Consider the following 6,913-nt stretch of genomic DNA (forward strand, 5'->3'; position numbering starts at 1 on the left):
AAGTTACATCTTGCTAAATAGTCATTGTTGGCATTTGAGGAACCAGTTCTCATGTCTGATGGGGAAACCACCTGCCTATTTCACTTATCATGTAGCAGCCATTCTTGCTTGCCACTGTACTTTGTTGCAGTTAAGCTCATAGAAATGTCTATGATATTAGGACATGCACCAGTTGGAGAAAAGGCTGGGGTCACCTATTAGTAAATTATCACAACATCTCACTGTATAGCAACACAAATTACAGGCTGGTTTATCCTCTTTGCTGTGTTGTGCTTGCTTCCCTAGTACCTTTTAGGTCTCTCTCTGAGAGCTGGAAGTAATTAGGAAACTGCACTGGCTCTAATTCATTCCTCCATGCTGGTGGATATCTCTGAGAGGATAAAATTAGATCAGCCCAAGAAACTCCCTGCATTCCTTACTGAGCCTTAGAGAAAAGCTGAGGGATGGAAGCCTCAACAAATGTGGATATTGGCTGCACTGTATTTGAAATTCATATTTAAAGCCATGGCACATTCTTTACTGTTCTTTTTATAAACCTTTTGGCAGGAAGCCTAAGCAAATGGCCCAGCTGGAGTTACTGATTGTAGCTCCCAGAAGCCATATTTGTTGAGATCCAGCGCCTGCTGCTTGCCTTGCATTGCTCAGTTGGAACAACGCCTCCCCCACCTTGCTCCTTGCTAAGTCCTTCCTGCATTTTAGCAGCCACCACCAGCAGTGCTCCTGGGGAGCAGGAATCCCGGACAAGTCTGACACTCAAGCATGAATCAGCCCTACAGCGTGGTCTGTGATGGGATTCTCTGTGACACAGCTGAGGGGGCAACCTCTTAGAGTTTGAAGAATGGAGCTCATTTGATATTGTACAATTCAGTACGCTTCTGCAAAGGCTTCAGTAAAGATGAATTTCTGCTATAGTGAAGGAAATGCTACATGGTATTCTGAGACTCAGAAACCTTGGCTTGTTTAGATATACGGAGCTCTGTGCCAGTTAGAGCTTATTCTGTATGCGAGGCCAGCCTGGCTCACCTCCAGCCCTGTTACAACACATCCTCAACACCCAAATTATTGCAATTTCTCATTTGCATTAGGTGCACATGTTCATGCTTTGTTTTCCTTTGGGCTTTTCCCATATCCTGAGCCAAAACCAGATCTTTGTGCTGGCTAAGTTTCCAAATGCTCTAGTGTAGCACTAGACCGTGTTCTTTCTGTCTCTTCACAGAAATCCAGTTCCCAGCTCTGCTTACCCACAGATGCTGGCAGCACAACTGAAAGCTTTCTTGTGTCTGTTCTACGAATAATTTGTTTATGAGTGTTTGGAAGTCTTTTACTGTTCTTGTCTTCAAGAAGGTGGGCTTGTCTTAGAAGCTGTGGACCACAGAGTTTTCTCCTGGGTCTTAGCCAAAGTGAGGTGAGAGGCATGGGAAGATTTGGGGAGGAGGGATCTTTTTCAGTCACTAACATAAACCCAAGTCTATTGAGTACAAAAAAAAGACACTTTATTGTCTCTAAACTGCAACAATATAAGGAAATACACAATTTCAACTCCAAATGATGGCCAAGGTCATGTGTCTTATTTTCTTAAAGTGGTCTTGTAAATTCCTTCTCTGTCTTATCTACACAAACTTCTTGAATGATTCTGCTTGTCACCTGTCTGCAACAGCTGCAAGTGCCTGTTTCAGATATTTCAGAGGTATAGAATTTGGTTTTTTTTCTTTCTGAGGCCAGCTGTCTGATGGATAAAAACAGAAAGGAAATTACCAAAATGGAGAGACTGAAAATTGGGTCATTATAATGGAACGTTCTTCCCTTTACTTTTTGCTCTTGGGTTAACTCCTGGTTCTTGCTTTATATCACACATCCTGTTGGTTAGAATGTAGCATCTCAACTGCAACAGGGGCAACTTCACAAGTTTTCTGTGCTCAAACACAGAGCTCCTAAGTTATCCTCCTCACCTTTCTTTGTCAGAAGAGTCTAACCATTTGTAGCCTGGGGAGAAGATATGTCAAGATCAGCTGTTTTTTTAGAATATGTACCACAGTTAGCTTTTAATTCTTTTGATGAAACAATGAATGTGGCCCCACAAGTTAACTGGTGTAGTATAACAACCTGCTTCTCCCTACTCAGTGTGCCTCCATTACTAATCTCTTCCAACCAGGAGCCTGCAGACTCCTGCAGCCTCCAGGTTGATTCTGGACTCCTGGTTGAAAAGATACATTGCTTTCCTGGAGGGGGATTTCTTCCCTTCTGTAGCAGCTTATTTCCTGCCTTCCTAGGTGTGTTCCAGTGTAACATGAATCTGATCTTCTCACTTTTGAATGGATTGAAAGTCCCACCTCATGACTTGCAACTTTTATGGCTAGTGGAAGGTAATGTTCTGTGTGTTAAGTAAGAATTCCGCGAACTTAATGAGCTAAATATATTTCCAGCTTCAATTTGGGATGGGGTTCTCTTTCCATTAAAGTTGTGTTTGGAAATGTCTACTGATGCAAAGTTTCTGCTCTACAGCAGTCCTGAGCTTCATTCTATCTTATCTATCACTTCTTAGGGAAATTATATGTGATACATGTAACACAGACATGATAGTGTTGTATTAGGGCATTAAAACACTTTTTATCTTCCAGACTGATGATTAAGTTTAGATCTTGAAATAAAATAGCTTTTTCTGAGAAGTCACAGAACAGTGGTTTCAAGATCTGATATCCTTGAATGTTCTGTGCTAGATTTATGTGTGATATTCAAGTGGAAATGGAACTGTAAATAGCTAAGGAGAGGGGGAAATTTTTGTATCTGCTCCTAGACTCAGTGGTTAACTAAGTGCTGGTTAATAATTAATGAAGGCACTCTCCTCAAAAGTGATGTAGAAGATAGAGTTCTGAAAGTCCAATGTATGGTATGTCATAAGGTACTCCTGAATAAAATAGGAGCCAGAATTTGTTGCTGTCTCATATCATTACTGCTGTGTGGTTGTGAACCTCCCATTTTTATGTAGTGACACAAAAGGGCAAAAGTTTGTGATGGAAGTTAGTGACTGGTTTTGAAAGGTATCTATCTGTTGTTCTTCTCGGATGTTTATTGACATTTTTTTAAAAAAGTTGCAGTACAGGAGGAAGACTGAGAGCTGAAGGAATGTAAGAGAGATGTATTTTTGTACACAGCTCGCCTTCCTTCTGTATGAAGATGTTTCATGCATTTGGTCATGGTTTATACTTGGCTTTTCAGACTGATTAGCTTTTTTATAGCCTGCTCTCCTGAAATGTAAAGCACCAAGTTGCTTCTTTCAAGTGAAGATGTTCCACGTCAAAACTTATTTTTAATTCTAAATAGGGTTTTTTTCCTAAGGCAAATTATTGGTATTTTTTCCCTCCATCCATAGACATAGAGAAATAAAGCCAGCAGCTATCTCCATTGACAGAAATGGAAAAAGAAGTGATTTAAAGAATTGCTAAGTACCATAATTTGGTTGCAGGCATTGAATGTTTTTATGACAGGATTCATTAGAAAATGAAGTAGGGTTTTCTTATTCTTTTATATTTGACATCTGTAACTTCAAAAATGTTCATAAAATAAGAAAAATTCATTCCCTTCTGAGATGAGAAATCAGAATTTGATGGGAAAAAAAGGGCAAAAATTGAGAACTAGATCAATTGAGCACCTTTAGGAGGAATCATTTAAGTAATAATTTCTGTTATTTAGCTTCAAAAAAGAAAAGACATAGTGGTGAAGTTGGAAGAATTACATCATCTGTGTTCTGCAGTGGGTTCTTCTGCTTAGTTTGTGTGAGATATTCACTTAAACCTTCTTTGTCTCTGGTTTCTCTAAAACATTATGAATATCTTCTGATCACTGCAAAAGGCTTTATCAGCCACGAAAGATTTGGAGTGAAACAAGAAAATTTCCACTGAGATAAAAATGCAGGGGTGGACCTCAGTTCCCTTGGGTCCATACAAGAATTCCTAGAACTCAAGAGGTACAAATCTGTTTGCATTCAAAACCACCCCAACAATGCAGGCTTGGCTGCAAAAGAATTTAAGAACTGCTGAAAATAAAGCTATTCTCAGACTTTCCTGCCTTTGGGGAAGTTGAAAGGTTACTGAGCAGAGAAGAGATCCTACAAGGCAGCAATGGCCATAGTCCAAAAGTGAGTGGGACTGCTTTGGCACAGCTGGAGCAGAGCTATAACCCAAGCTCAGGAAATCGTCCTGAGCAAGGAATGCCATACAGACACGGTGGGAACAATGTTAGTTGGGCTAGGCCTTTCCCCTGTGCAGAGGGAAGTTGTTTATGCCCATCACTTATCTGAATGCCTCAGGTGGGACACATTCACGTTCCCTTCTGCAGTGGACAACTAGGAGTGAAGGAACAGTAGGTGGATCAGGTTAAGAAGAAAGGATGGGGTATTATCAGGAAGCCAATATCAGCAGGATGGGCAAAAGGTGTTTTTGCCTTGGCTGTGGAGTGGATACCAGAGGGGGGCAAGTAAGGATCTGGCAGGAATTTCAGAGCTAAAGGTATGTCTTCTCTTTTCACCTGCCCTCAGGGCCGGGCCCTTGCTGGGCCCAGAGCAGGTGGCAGCTGCTGGTGCTGCGATGGACAGGCAGCTGGGCTGGGGGCAGGAGGCCTGGGGGGCCAGGCAGGATGCTGGGCCCCTTGCAGCTGCTGGGAGGGGCAGCACAGGCAAGGTGGAGCAGTCAGCTTCCCTCCTTGCACCTCTCTCTGCTGCTCTAACAGTCATGAGTCACTGCTCACACACAGTCAATGTTTGTCATGTTGGTATCTTTGACTCAGTACTAGGAGCTTGCTTGAGGGACATTTTGTCTTTTTGTGTTTCTGTTCACCTCCTCCCTCTACTGTGCTCCCTCTGCATTGATCATCTGCAGTGGTTTGAACTACTGCTGCAAAGGAGGATTATCTTTCATTTAAGAAGATGGAAACTCATCATTTAAATCTCTTTTATTGTTCATCATATCCTCAAAACTGCAGACATTCAGTTATTAAACACGGGGAGAGCATGAGCATCCTCAGCATCTTTAAATCCAGTCAGGAAGGTATTTCAAAGACTGATGGTTGGACTACATCTAGTAAGGGGAAAGAGCTGTCACTCAGCACAGATCTGTTTATAAATACTGTTCTCCAGAAGACAACTGACAATTGTAATGGGGCTAATTCTTCTACCAGCATTGGCATAACACCATCAGGGCTGTCTGGCGCTGCACAGGATATTTCTTCCATGAAAGAAAACTAATCCTTAGCAAGACGGTTTTAGTGTGAATTATGTTCCTTGAAGTGCTATTACAGCAAGTAAAACAAGTGGCATCATTTCTCAGTGTTTTAAAATAAGCTACCCTGAAATCAATATGGATTTATTCCTTGTCTCTTTCCACAGTATCCAGAAGGATTTTTCCATTCCTCTTTCTGACAAATGTGTGTCTTCATTTAATGCATATTATGTATTGCACCTGCTGTAAACCAGAATTTATATTCGATTGGCTCTCTTGAACCCCAGTCCTGCCCCCAAGCAATTGCAGCTGACTCAGTGGTGATGAATAGTGCCTCTCATGGATCTAGAGCTAATGCTAATGCTAGGCTTAACAGATTCTATTTTTCACTAAATGATGGTTTAACTTCCTTTCTCATATGAATGTGTGATTTCTATTTGTATTTCTTTCATTTATAATTTGAGTAATGCCTGACTTTTTTGTTTAATGTACATGAAGTCTTATCTTGTGTAGTTGTGTAAGATGTCCAAAGGCTGCATACAGTGGCTTGGATTTTTCAGAACATTATGATTTGTAGTTTAAAAATCAGAAGTCCAATTTGGGTGTAGTGGAAGTTAGTTTAGCTGGAGCTGTATGAGAACATTATGACCTTACTTGTGTTTTTCCATACCAGAAGCAGATACTTTCCAAAGCACTTCATCTGGGGAGACAGAGCGCAAGTTTGTTTATTTTAAGTGACATCTCCATGGTTCCAAACCCCTTATCTAGACTCTTCATGGACTGTAACTGGGTAATTAAAAATCAGAGTATGAGTCAGCTACTTCTGGTTTCAGTGTGGGATAAATGCATGTTTTGGAGCAACTTAACGTGGCATGGCTTTTAGGACAGCAATTTCTTTGGGCAGGGACTTTGGGGCAACTTTGGTCCAGAAATGGAAGCTTCACTAAGAAATGGCTCTGGAGCAAAACAAAATGTTTTGAGTGTCAAAGCGTCTCTGGGTTCTCTTGGAGGCTGTAGCAACTCTTTCAGAGCCTTATTCCCAAGAAACTGCTCAGAGCCAGCCCAACAGCAGCGCATTTGGCCTTGTTAGAGAAAACTCCCTGTCTGAATGGCAGGTACTCAGCTGGCTCACATAAGTAAGAACAATTGTAACAGAGCAGGGAGTCCTTTTGTACTGCTTATTGCTATTGCAATAACCCGATATGCAGTTACTTGCTAACAGAAATGTTAAAACTATTTCTGATTATCTGTACCAAATAACTGCCTGTTAGCCAATACCAGAGCGTATCAGAAGTGGATCTGGATTCACTCAAGGTGGTTGTCAAATCCAAATCTCAGGCTCTTGGGAGAGTTGCTCGCTACAGGACAAGATGCAGATGCTCTCACTAGCCCACAGACACTTCATTAGTATTAAACCTTGCACTACAGGTGGTGGGATTGGCTGTTGTGCTAAAACCAGAGGATTATTTTGAAAAAGGGAGAGGAATTGATGGCAGGTTTTACAGCTGCCACACAGCTGAATTTTACACTTTTTCACACTGTTGTAGTATTTCACTGTATCTTTGTATCTAAGTTAGGTAAGCAAGTGAAGAGCTACAGCTGCTGACAGCTGTGGGCTTAAGGTTTCAGAAGTGCAATGTAAGAATTCAGAATAAACTGCTGTATATCAGGTGTTTAATTATAATTTTTAAGCTTCTAAA

The sequence above is a fragment of the Manacus vitellinus genome, unplaced genomic scaffold (assembly GCF_001715985.3).
Source record: "Manacus vitellinus isolate BGI_N305 unplaced genomic scaffold, ASM171598v3 scaffold_8_pilon, whole genome shotgun sequence".
Lineage (NCBI taxonomy): Eukaryota > Metazoa > Chordata > Aves > Passeriformes > Pipridae > Manacus > Manacus vitellinus.